Source organism: Tamandua tetradactyla, chromosome 10, assembly GCF_023851605.1.
Source record: "Tamandua tetradactyla isolate mTamTet1 chromosome 10, mTamTet1.pri, whole genome shotgun sequence".
Classification (NCBI taxonomy): Eukaryota; Metazoa; Chordata; class Mammalia; order Pilosa; family Myrmecophagidae; genus Tamandua; species Tamandua tetradactyla.
The window spans coordinates 4845700-4859022 of NC_135336.1; the positions used below are offsets into that span (position 1 = coordinate 4845700).

The following is a 13323-nucleotide window of genomic DNA, read 5'->3' on the forward strand; positions in this document are numbered from 1 at the left end:
AGTCTCTTCTTTGACACTTGGAGCAGGTTGTGTTTAGCTGATCAGATATTTTCAGCTGTTTTTCATCTGATTCTTGCCCTGGATATACAGTATAATTGTTCTAGATTGCACTATTTCTGCAATTGTTTTACCCCCAGGAGAAAAATTCCTTTTCTGTGTCCCTTATTCATGAATGCTGATCTATTCTGTTACTTTAAAATATATATTTTTATTGACACATCTTTGCCCACATATAGTCTATGCATGGTGTGCAATCTGTGGCTCACAATATCATCACATAGTTGTGTATTCATTACCATGATCATTTTTTAGAATATCGGCATCACTCCAGAAAAAGAAATAGAAAGACAAAAGAAAAACTCATACATCCCATACCCCTTTCCCTTTCCTCTGTTCTGTTAGTTTTTTATTTGGCTCTATAATTTTTTAACACTCTTCTTGTTGTCTGTCGCTGCTTTTTCCTGGAGGACAAATTTGTGTGTAGAGCACATTCTGAGAGGGCAAGCCAGAGAAGAGAGTCCTGGTTCAATCTTTCAGACTGCCACTGGATAGACTGGCACAAACATACGAGCATCCCAGTATGTGCATAGAGGTTAGTTGCTTTAATCCCTCTGGGGTAGGTCCAAGAACTTACACTGGAGTTTCGGCTGATTCCATACCATGTTGGGGAGGGAAGAGAAGGGAGAACAGCAAGAACACCATGAACTTTTCAACTTTTTTTTTTTTTGATAAACAGATTGACGTATATTTATACTTATCTTTATTCCTATAAAAGAAAGTAGAGCCAATGAGCATAAAGTGGAAATATAACTATAGTGATTTGAGTTCAGCATTTACAATGCAGCATTATCAGTGGGCTTTTAAAAAATACTTTTTGAGTATATTGGCTTTCACATTTGCTGTTAAATTATAGAAGTGTCATTATAGACAGCAAGTTTGCCTTTATTTTGTTGAAAATGATGTCTACTAGACACCCAGAAAATAAATTTGACATATTTTTATAATATAAATAACCTTTTTTTGCACTTGTGTTCATACTTGAATAAAGTGAATTAAATATTGGTGTGAAGATATTAAAAAGAAAGTATTGATTTTGATTCAGTAAATGTTTTCTTTAAAAAAAAAGTGGAATAATGAAGATATCCATGTAACAATATATGCTAGCATTCTAACCTGAATAAAAGATTCTGGAATGGAAAATATTTCATAAGGAAAAATGTCAACAGGCATAAAAGCAGAGAGAATTAATATAATGAACCCCCATATACTCATGATCCAGTGTTAAAATTTATCAACTCATAGTCAGTCTTGTTTCATCACTACTCCTGTCCTCCAGCTAGATTATTATGCAGACATCATATTTCATCCATAAATATTTTAGTGTCTATCTCTAAAACCAAAGGAATATTTTTTTAAAAACACAGCTCAAGTACCATCATCATACCTAAAATTAAATAACAGTAATTCTTTAATACCATGAAATATCCAGTCAGTGTCCATACTTCTGTGATTGTCTCATAAATGTTGTTTAAATAGTTGGTTTGTTCATACTGGGCTTCAAATATAAACAGAAGCAATTGATTATATCTTTTAAGTTCCTATTACTCTATATGTTCTCTCTCTTTTTTTAAAAACTTTTTAATTGTGATATATAACATGTATACAAAAAAAACCCAATACATTTCCAAGTACATAACAGATTTTAAAGTTTGGTATGGGTTACAGTTCCATGATTTTTCGGGTTTTTCTTCTAGTTGCTCCAAGACACTGGAGACCACAGAAATATCAGTATAATGATTCAGCAGTCATACTCATTTGTTAAAACCTATCTTCTCTGTTAAATAACATATATATATTTATATATATATTCCTTTTCTTTAAATAACATATATACATAAAAGCAATACATTTCAAAGTACATTGCAACAATTAGTTGTAGAACAGGTTTCAGAGTTTGGTATAGACAATATTAGGTTTTTATTTCTAGCTGCTCTAAGGTACTGGAAGCTAAAAGAAATATCAGTATAATGATTAAGCACTCACATTCATTTGGAGTTATACAAACCCAACCTTCTTTGTATACTCCACCATCACCTTTGATCTTTCTCCCACTCTTCAGTGGCATTTGGCTATTCCCATTCTAACTTTTTCACGTTGGAAGGGGCTGTCAATAATGTGGAATACAGGGTGGAGCAAGTTCATGCTCTGGAAAGGCTGGCCTCACTGCATTTCAGGACTTAACTGATTCAGGGACCCATCTGGAGGTTGTAGGTTTGGGAGAGTACCCTAGTGCATGGAACCTTTGTAGAAGCTTATATAATGCCCTTGGTATTCTTTAGGATTGGCAGGAATGGTTTTGCTTGGGATTTGGCAAGTTATGATAGGTAGCAATGTCAAACTGAAGCACATGTAAAAGTACCTTCAGAGTAGTCTCTTGACTCAATTTGAACTCTCTCAGCCACTGAAACCTTATTTGCTACAGTTATTTTCCCTCTTTTGGTCAGGATGGAATTGTTGATCCCATGGTGCTGGGGCCAGACTCATCCCTGGGAGTCATCTCCCATGCCACCAGGGAGACTTTCACCCCTGGATGTCACGTCCCATGTAGGGGGGAAGGCAATGATTTCACTTGCAGAGTTGGGCTTAGAGAGAGAAAGGCCACATCTGAGCAACAAGAGGTCCTTTGGAGGTGACTCTTAGGCATGCCTACAGGTAGTCTAAGCTTCTCTGCTACATATATAAGTTTCACAAGAGCAAGCCTCAAGATCAAGGACTTGGCCTATTAATTTGGGTGTCCCTAATGTTTGGCACAGTATCCGGGGTTTTCCTGGTGGTAAAGCTTAATAGTTACTTAATTTTTCTCCCATCCCTTAGGAGACTTTGCCAAATACTTTTTGATTATCTGCTTAATAAACTCTGGGATGTATCTAAGCATTGCATTTAACTATACAGGATTAAAGGCTCTCCTTCTTATTCTGGGCTTCTTGTGTTTGGATTGTTTAAATGATCTATTCAGACAGGTTGAGTTAGATTATGTGTTACAGAAAACCTAGGTTCTGGATATAATAAACCTTTCTTCCTTTGGTCTCAAAGAGTAGGTGAAGTTCTAAAACACAGGCAATGTCTTTCTTAACCCTGTATTCTGAATTACCTTAATCCTGACCCGATCAGCTTCATTCTTATCTCTAAATCCCAGGTCATACATATATACAACAGCCCCTTAAAAACCAGAAATAAAAATTACCACTCCAGGCTAAATGTGACTGCTATAAGAGCTTACAATCCAGGCCCCAATTTTCTTATAAGCATTTTCTAAATGAGATCATACAATATTTGCTCTTTTGTTTGTGACTTATTTTGTCTCACCAAATGTCCCACAGGTCGATTCACATTGTTGCATGCCTCACAACTTCTTTCCTTTTTGTAGCAGCACCATGTTTGATCATATGTTTATACCACCATTTGCCAATCTACTTCTTAGTGCACATCTTTCAGCCACTCTATCTACTGGGCCATATGTATAATGTCCAAAGTCAACAGTCCATCAACACTCTCAATTTTAGATAATATCATCATTCCCAAGAGAAAGATAGCCAAAAAATACACCCTCACCAAATAGAAAATTCAAACCTCCCCCTAGCTCTTGTCCCCCACTATGTACCCCTGGTATTGCTGTGGTGCTGTTGATGTTTTCCTGTTAAACAGCCTATAGCAAGCAATAACATTTCCTCCCCATGTCCTGATATTATACACTCTTTGTACAAGATTTATATCTTTGCAGTAGTTCATGCGAGAAATTATATATATTTGTAGTGTTAATTGCTGGGACACATGAGTCTATACAACCCCTTTCAATCATGTACAACTTCAATATGGTAAGACCCACTAGTGAACCTTATTCACTTCTATGTCTTCCCTTACAATTAAGTTCAACCACATTAGCAAACTGTTCACCAATCTCAAGCTTCTGTGTATCTCTAGGTCCCCTATATTCTGTATTACAAGCCTCTGATTTTACTTTTACCATGGTCATAAAAGTGGAATCATGCAGTATCTATCCTTTTGCATCTGGCTTATTTCACTCAGCATCATTTCTTCAAGACTCATTCATCTTGTCATGTGGTTCAGGACGTCATTTCGTCTTACTGCTGCATAATATTTCATTGTATGTATATACCACATTTTGTTAACCCACTCATCTGTTGATGGGCATTTGGATTGTTTCCATATTTTTGCAGTTGTGAATAATGCTGCTATGAACATCAGTGTGAAAATCTCTGTGTCACTCCTTTCAGCTATTCTGAGCATATAGAAGTACTGGTATTGTCATAGGGCAACTCAATATTTAGTTTTCTGAAGAACTGCTAGATGGTTTTCCATAGTGGTGGTACCATTATACATGCCCACAAGCACTACATAAGTGTCCCAATTTCTCCCCATCCTCTCCAACATTTGTAGTTTCCAGTTTGTTTAATAGCAGCCATTTTTATAGGTGTGAAGTGGTATCTCACTGTAGTCTTGATCAGCATTTCCCTTATAGCCAGTGAAAATAAGCATCTCTTCATGTGCTTTTTTTTTTTTTTAACTTTTTTTTAATTGAATAGTATAACATATCTACAAAGCAAAGAAATAAGAAACCAATAGTTTTCAAAGCACTCTTGAACAAGTGGTTACAGGACAGATCCAAGAGTTTGTCTGGCCTACCATACTATCCTCTCATATATTTCCTTCTAGCTGCTCCAGAATATAGGCAGCTAGAGGGTTAAAAATTTTTTTTTATCACAATCGACTTTTTTCCTACTTTTTAAATGAAAAATAACATATATACAAAAAAGCTACAAATTTCAAAGAACGGTACCACAATTAGTTGTAGAGCATATTTCAGAGTTTGACATGGGTTACAATTTCACAATTTTAGTTTTTTATTTCTAGCTGCTCCAAAATACTGGAGACTAAAAGAGATATCAATTTAATGATTCAGCATTCATATTCATTTGTTAAATCCTATCTTCTCTGGAGAACTCCACCATTATGTTTGATCTTTCCATTCATCTCCCCAGGGGTGTTTGGGCTATGGCAATTCTAAATTTTTGATATTGGAGGGGTCTGTCATTAATATGGGGTAGGGAGATGGAACTATCTGATGTTCTGGAGAGGCTGGGGTATGTTTCAGGACTTATCTGGACCAGGGACCCATCTGGAGGTTGTAGGTTTCTGGAAAGTTACTCTAGTGCCTGGAATCTTTGTGGAATCTTATATATTACCCTAGGTGTTCTTTAGGATTGACAGGAATGGTCCTGGTTGGGGGTTGGCAGGTTATGATAGGTAGCAAGGTCTAACTGAATCTTGTGTAAGAGCAACCCCCAGAGAGACCTTTCGACTCTATTTGAACTCTCTCTGCCACTGATAATTTATTAATTATACTTCTTTTCCCCCTTTTGGTCATGATGGAATTGTTGATCCCATGGTTCCAGGTCTGGATTCATCCCTGGGAGTCATCTCCCACATCACCAGGTAGACTTTCACCCCTGGATGTCTTGTTCCACATAGGGGAGAAGGAAATGATTTCACTTGCAGAGGTGGACTTAGAGAGAGTGAGGCCACATCTGAGCAACAACATATGTCCTCCAGAAGTAACTCTTAGGCATGACTATTGGTAGTCTAAGCTTCTCTGCTACCTACATAGGCTTCACAAGAGTAAGCCTCCTGATTGAGGACATGACCTCTTGATTGGGTGTCCCAAAAGTTTGATGCAATATCAGGGGATTCCCTGAAGATAAGGTTTAATAGTTCCATATTCTTTTTCCCTTCCCTCAGGGCACTTTGCCAATGCTTTTTGATTATCTGCTTAACCTACTCTAGGATGTTTCCAGGCATTAAAATAATCTATACAGGATTAAAGGACCTCTTTCTTATTCTGGGCTCCCTATTTTTCAATTGTTCAAATGAGTATTCAGATAGGTTGAATTAGATTATGCACTACAAAAAATTTCAGTTCCAGATGAAATAGACCTTTCTCCCATTGGTCTCAAAGAGTATGTGTGGTTCTAAAATATAGACGCTGTTTTCCTTACCCTTATGTTCTGAATTACTTTAACCCCAGCTTCTTTGGCTTTGTTCTTATCTCTAAGCATCAGGTTATATATATAAAACAGCCTCTCAAAATCCAGAAATAATAATCACCACTTTGACTTAATGTGTCTGCTCTAAAAACTTATAACCTAGGCCCCTGTTTTCTTATAAGCATTTTCTAAAGGTGACCATACTATTGTTGTCCTTTTGTTTCTGGCTTATTTTGTCTCACCAAATGTCCCACATGTTCATTCACATTGTTGCATGCCTCACATTTGTTCCTTTTGTAGCAGCACAACCTTCATTCATAAGTTTACACCATCATTCACCAATCTACTTCTCTGTCAGTGCATCCTTCAGCCACCTGCATTCACTGGGCATCATGTAGAGGGCCCAAAGTCCACAGTCCATCAACAGTCTCAATTTTAGATAATTTCATCATTCCCAAGAGAACGAATACCAATAAACACGTCCTCACCAAATAGGAAATCTAAACCTTCTCTTAACTCTTGACCCTCCCCTCATTATTTACCTCTGCTGTTGCTGTGGTAGTGCTGATGGTTTCCTTTTGAGCATAGCTCATAGCATTCAATAGCAGTTTCCCCCTGTACTCTGGACTTAAACACTCCTTATACAGAATCATATTTTTGAAGTAATTCTTGCGAGAACTAATTCATATGTCTAGTGTGAATCAGTGGGACACATAGGTCTATATAACCTCTTTCAAGCTTGTTCATCTTCAATATGTTAATATTACTTATATGTCCACTGGAGAATTACCTTTGCTCCTACCTATTCCCTTACATTGGAGTTAAACTTCATTAGTTAATTGTTCACCCATCTCTAACTCTATGTATGTCTAAGTCCCCTATATTCTGTACTATAAGCCTCTGTTTATACCTTTATGCTGGCCATAAAAGTGGAATTATACAGTATCTATACTTTGTGTCTGGCTGATTTCACTCAGCATTATGTCTTCAAAGCTTGTCCATCTTTTCATGTGCTTCAGGATGTCATTTTGTCTTACTGCTGCATAATATTCCATCATATGTATAACCACATTTTGTTGATCCACTCGTGTGCTGATGGGTGTTTGGTTTGTTTCTATCTATGGTGATTGTGAATAATGCTGCTATGAACATCGCTGAACAATGTGTGTTTGTGTCACTGCTTTCAGCTCTTCTGAGTATGTACCAACTAGTGCTATTGCTGGGTCATAGGGCAACTTGATATTTAGTTTCCTAAGGAACTACCAAAGAGTCTTCCATAGTGGCTGCACCATTATACATTCCCACCAGCTGTGCATAAGTGTCCCAGTTTCTCCACATCCTCTCTAATATTTATAGTTTCCTGTTTGCTTAATAGTAGCCATTCATACAGGTGTGAGGTAGTATCTCATTGTAGTCTTGATCTGCATTTCCCTTATAGCCAATGAAAATGAGCATCTCTTCATGTGCTTTTGAGTCATCTGTATTTGTTCTTCAGAAAAATGCTATTCATATCTTTAGCCCATTTTATAATTGGGTTGTTTGTTCTTTTGTTGTTGAGTTGTATGATTCTTTGTATATACTAGAAATCAAATCTTTGTCCAATATATGATTACCAAAGATTTTCTCCCATTGAGTTGACTGCCTCTTCACATTTTTGACATAGTCTTTTGAGGTGCAGAAGCATTAGATTTTGAGGAGTTCCCATTTATCTCTTTTATCTTTTGTTGTTTGTGCTTTGGGTATATAGTTTGGGAAGCTACCTCCTATTACAAGGTCTTGAAGATGTTTCCCTACATTTTCTTCTAGAAGCTTTATGGCCTAGTTCTTATATTTAGGTTTTTGATCCACTTTGAGTTAATTTTTGTGTAGGGTGTAAGATAGGGGTCCTCTTTCATTTTCTTGGCTATTGCTATCCAGTTCTTCCATGCCCAATTATTGAAAAGACTGTTTTGTCCCAGTTCAGAGGATTTGGGGGCCATGTCAAAAATCAGTTGACCATAGATTCGTGATCTCTTTCTGTACTCTCAAGTCGATTTCACTGGTCAATGCTTCTATCTTTGTGCCAGTACCATGATGTTTTAACCACTGTGAATTTATAATAAGTTTTAAAGTCAGGGAGTGTTAATCTTCCCACTTTGTTCTTCTTTTTAAGGATGCTTTTAGCTATTCAGGGTCTTTTCCCCTTCCAGATGTATTTGGTAGTTAGCTTTTCCAAATCTTCAAAATAGGTTGTTGGACTTTTGATTGATACTGTATTGAATCTGTAGATCAAATTGGGGAGAATTGATATCTTAACTATATTTAGCCTACCTATCCATGAGCAAGGAATGTTTTCCCACCTATTTAGATCTCCTTTGATTTCTTTTAACAATGTTATGTAGTTTCCTGTGTACAAACAAGTCTTTTACACCCATAGTTAAATTCATTCCTGAATACTTGATTCTTTTAGTTGCTATTTTGAATGGAATTTTTTCCTTAACTGACTCCTCACCTACATCATTGCTTGTGTATAGAATGTTACTGATTTTTGCACATTAATTTTGTATCCCATCACCTTGCTGAATTTGTTTATTAGTTCAAGTAACTTTGCTGTAGATTTCTCAGGATCTTCCAAGTATAGTATCATATCATCTGCAAATAAAGAGAATTTTCCTTCTTCCTTTACAATTTGGATGCCTTTTATTTCTTTGTCCTGCCTGCTTGCTCTAACTAGAACTTCTAGCACAATGTTGAATAATAGTGGTGACAGTGGGCATCCTTGTCTTGTACCTGATATTAGGCAGAAAGCTTTCAGTCTCTCTCCATTGAGTATGATGCTGGCTATAGGTTTTTTATGTATTCCCTTTATCATCTTGAGGTAGTTACCTTTTTTTTTTTTTTGCTCTCAGAACTTTATTAGGTGGAATTTGCCCACCTGGTTCAGGACAGTTGGAAGAGAGGGGCTTTTGCTTGGAGACATGTTATTTTTGGAGCCAACTGGCTAAGCATCTGAGCCCAAGTTCAGATTATTTTTAAAATGGTCAGCCAGAAGAAAACAAGTCTCTAGGACATGAGTACACCAGAAGCAGAAGCTTCTGATACAAAAGACAAAACAAGTGCCTGGTGTTATGTGGGGCCAGGGGACCTCTCTCCTATTCCCAGATCAAGAGTTGGCATGGGGAGGTACGTGACAAATGATAAAGGAACAGTTTCTCAGAAAGGATACATTACACACAGGGTTGAGAAAACTCAAATAATGGTTTACAAGGAAGCAAGATTAAGTTGTGATTCATCATTGGTACCTGATTCCCATACCCGGGGTACCTTATCAGGCAGCCAGGGCATGGGCGCTTTGTGGAAGGCCTGAGAGCAGAAAGGAGCAGGGCTTATTTTGCTACCAGGAAAAGGGCTCAAGGAGAAAGCAGGCCTAGCTGAGGGCAGACCCACCTCCATGCCCCCAATGCTTCCATCACATTTACAAATACATACATAAATACAATACATACAAAGGCCAGGCTGGGAGGCAGGTTCTCCACAGAGGGTCAGGTGACAAGGGTTACAGGTCTCAGAAATTATAGGAAAGGGACTTGGGCTCTGGGCTCTGTGTGTTCTCTCCTACCCAGGGAAGGTCCTGCCATAGCCCACCCCTCTCTTTGGGGTTCAATTCGTCCAATATGGAGAGTTGCCATACGTGGGTTTGAAGGCTTGAGTCTTGGGCTGCAGGGAACTCGGCTGGCTGCACTGACCCGAGCCACTCTGGGCATCTGGCGGAAGGTGGTGGTGCAGCAGCTGTGAGTGGGGCTGCTCCAGGGGCCAGGGGCCCAGTGGAACCCAAGGCAGAGGGCAGGCTGAATGGTGGAGGAGTCCCGGCGTGAAATCCCTGCTTGTCAAAAGTCTGAGTTTTGTTGTAGACTGAACCAGTCATATCAGGTAGGCCAGTAGTGCTTGAAGACAACGATACTCCTTTGCCAGGTCTGGAACCTGCAGACTTGTTCTGTGCCTGTGATCATCCACTATAGCCACCCTTGGTGTAGTCTCCAGCGCTGTCCCTTGGGTCAGGTCATCATAACCTGCACCGTAGCTGTGCTGGCCATAACCACCAGCCTGCTGGAAAGGAGGGGTTGGGGTGCTGAGGTTCACACCGTGCTGCTTGGCTGAGGTTGGAGGGACAAACATGGTGGGCCCGTACTGGAAGGCACTGGGCATGCCTGTGTAGTAGGGAAGGCCAGTGTAGCTGTAGCCGGGTGGCAGTGCAGGATTCAAGAAGGGCTGCTGGGCTGTGTGATGGGTCTGAGATTGGCTCTGCTGTGGCTGAGCTAGTGTGGTGGGGGGCACAGGGGATGCAGAGTCACCTTGGCCAAACTTGGTGACATCCCCTGAATATGGACTGTTAGCTAGACTCCCATCTCGGCTGGCAAGGGCTGTGGGCGTAGCAAAGGGAATTCCATAGTAATCCACTGGCAGCCGTGACTGCAGCATCTGGAGCTCGTCATAGCCATAGATCGGATAGGCGGGAAGCAGTCTTCCAGGGCCCACGAGGTACTGGTTATGCAGCAGCGGAGGCACCCCCTGGGGCAGGTTGGGGGGCGCTTTGTCTGAGGTCACCAAGGGTGTGGTCCTGGTACTGTTGCTGGGTGCACTCATGGTGGTCCCACCCAAGCAGAGGCTGTTCCCTGTGTTCACACTGCTGGGCAAATTGGCCCCTGAAGATGTGGCACTTGAGATGGCGGTTGCTGCTGTAGAGAAGGTAGCTGAGGACTGAAGGGGAGAGGTACTCTCCATACTAGCATGTGTGTGTGGCATACTCTAAGAGAGTGCTGCATGTGCAGAGGAGAGACTGCTCTGGTGGCTGGAGAGGGAGCTGCTAAGCTGAGAGAGAGGGCTGCTGGGTAGGTCACCAGGCTGAGACAAGGAGGGCAAAGTGGCAGTGTGCTGGGATGCAGAGGGTAGAAGCGTAGTGCAGGAGGTGGTACTGGGCAGGGAGCCCATAGATGGGAGGACAGAGGGAGGGTCTGTTGTCTTTGGAGCTGGAACAGATGAAGTAGTGTCTAGAGTCTGCTGACTTCGACCACCACCATGTCCATGTCCATTCGTGATGGTTCCTGGAGCTGATTCTGATAGACTCACAGAGCTTTGGTATACGATCCTGTTATGCACAGAACTCTGGTCATAGGAGGATGACGCTGTTATGGGACTAGAGGAGCTCAAGGATGAGCTCGTCAGACTGGAGGAGGTAACAACAGAAGTTGTATAGGTGGAGTCCTGTACTGCACTGGTCATCGGTAAAGAGGTATTCGAAGGATCACTTAGAGATTTAGAATACAAGCTGATGGGAATCTGTTTACTATTTTTGCTGGTTGGAACTGACCCAAATTCAGACAGAGAAGGTTCTGATCCAAATTCCAGGGCACCAAACTGAGCATTTAATCCTGTGACATCTGCTGAACCAGGCATTTCCACTGCAGATACTGGGATCTTAGAAGTTGGAGGTATCCGCCGCTTAGGGAGCTTGATGTGTTTGGACTGTGGTTGGTGGACAGACACAGCCACATTTTCAATGGTCATCCTGGGAAGCTGCAAAAGCTTATTCACAGTGGAGGTACTCTCTCTGGGTGTTGGTTCTCGGAATTTTACCTGGGAAGGAAAGGACTCCAACCCAGGCAGAGGAACAGCAGCTGCCTGGGTCTGGTGCTGTTGTTGCTGGCTCAACTGGCTTAGAACTGGGGATGGCTCAGGCTGAGATTTGAAGTCAAATTGACTGAGGACTGAGGGCTGGGATGATGGGGGCTTGAGGTCCCAAGAAGAAGTGGGTGTGGGAGGATTCGTACTCTTCTGTGGTGAACTCTGGGTGGTGCTAAACTGGCCCAAACTTGGAGCTTTCAACTGATCCAAAATCTGGGAACTGCTAATGTTTGTCATTTTTGAAGGTGCAATCTCTCCAAATCCTGAACCAAGGATGGATGACAGACTCGGGGGAGAGTAGGAGTTGGCAGTAGTGGAGTTGCCAGTTCCTGGTGCCATCTGAATGTTGTGTTGAGAATTTGTGAAGACAAGGGCTTGGCCAAAGTCCTGCTGTTGGGAAGATTCAAAGGAGTTGACTTCTGAGACTTGACTGGGAGGAACAGGCTTCTGGAGCAAGGCTACCAGATCAATGCTTTACCCAGGCATGACATGATTCTCTGGTGGAACAGATGAGGCTGTATAAACCTTTGTTTCAGAAAGATCTTCTGTCCAGTCTTCCACAGAGTTCTTTCAGGTGCCATTTTGCTTGTCTCCACCATTCTGAGCAACCTCCCAAACTACTGGTTTTGTCCCACAGCCATCTGTGGATACAGGATCTGAATATTCTTCAGGATTAAATGTCCCCATCCCTTGGGTTGAGAACCTTCCTGCCCCTCTCCCTTTGCCACATCCAAATCCTCTACCATGGGCTCGCTTGCCACAGTCTGAAGATTTGTCCTCTTGATTGCAATCAATTCCATTCTCTTCGCCTCGAAACTCTCTGCCACAATTGCCACCTCTTCCTTTTCGACTGTTGTTTCCATGTCCACGACTCACTTCTCTCTCAGTTCTCTTCTCTCTATTCCCTTTGTTTTCTGAACTTTCTTTTCCAAAATTCTTTTTCCTCCCCCCTACAGTCTCCCATGAAGTCGTGTCTGAATTCCCTTCCAGCAATACATTGGTAGCTTTGTTCACATCTCCGTTACAGTCATGAAGGGCCACTATGCATTCATCCTGATTTTTCCCTTTCACTTCCATAAGCTGTTTAACTTTAGCTTCAAAATCTGAATCATTCTTATCAAAGATCACTTGAGCAAGACGCATCTGTTCAGCTGTTGCCTGTACTACTTGTTTCTGTGGTTGTACTGCCTGTGTCGCAGAAATCTGCATTTTTTCCCGAGAACTTCGGGACCGGTCACTGCTCACCGAAGTCATCATATACAGTATATACAAAATAACGTATGTACAAAATAGAAAATCAGTGTTGCTCTCAATATTCTCAGGACCCGTCACCGCCGCTGTCGCCGCCGCTGCCGCCGCAGCCACCCAAGGTAGTTACCTTTGATTCCTATCTTTTGGAGTGCCCTTATCAGAAAAGGATGCCAAATTTTGTCGAATGCTTTTTCAGCATCAGTTGAGATGATCATATGATTTTTCCCTTTCAAATTGTTAATGTGCTGTTACAGTAATTGATTTTCTTTTGTTGACCCGTCCTTGCATTCCTGGTATAAACCACACTTCATTGTGGTGTATAATTCTTTTAAGGAGTTATTGGATTTAA

The 13323-nt window shown here is 41.0% G+C and overlaps 1 pseudogene; it reads right to left on the minus strand.

The window, feature by feature from the left end:
* Window positions 1-9507: 9507 nt before the first annotated feature.
* LOC143648171 (ubiquitin-associated protein 2 pseudogene) lies at window positions 9508-13055 on the minus strand (annotated as a pseudogene).
* Window positions 13056-13323: the final 268 nt, after the last annotated feature.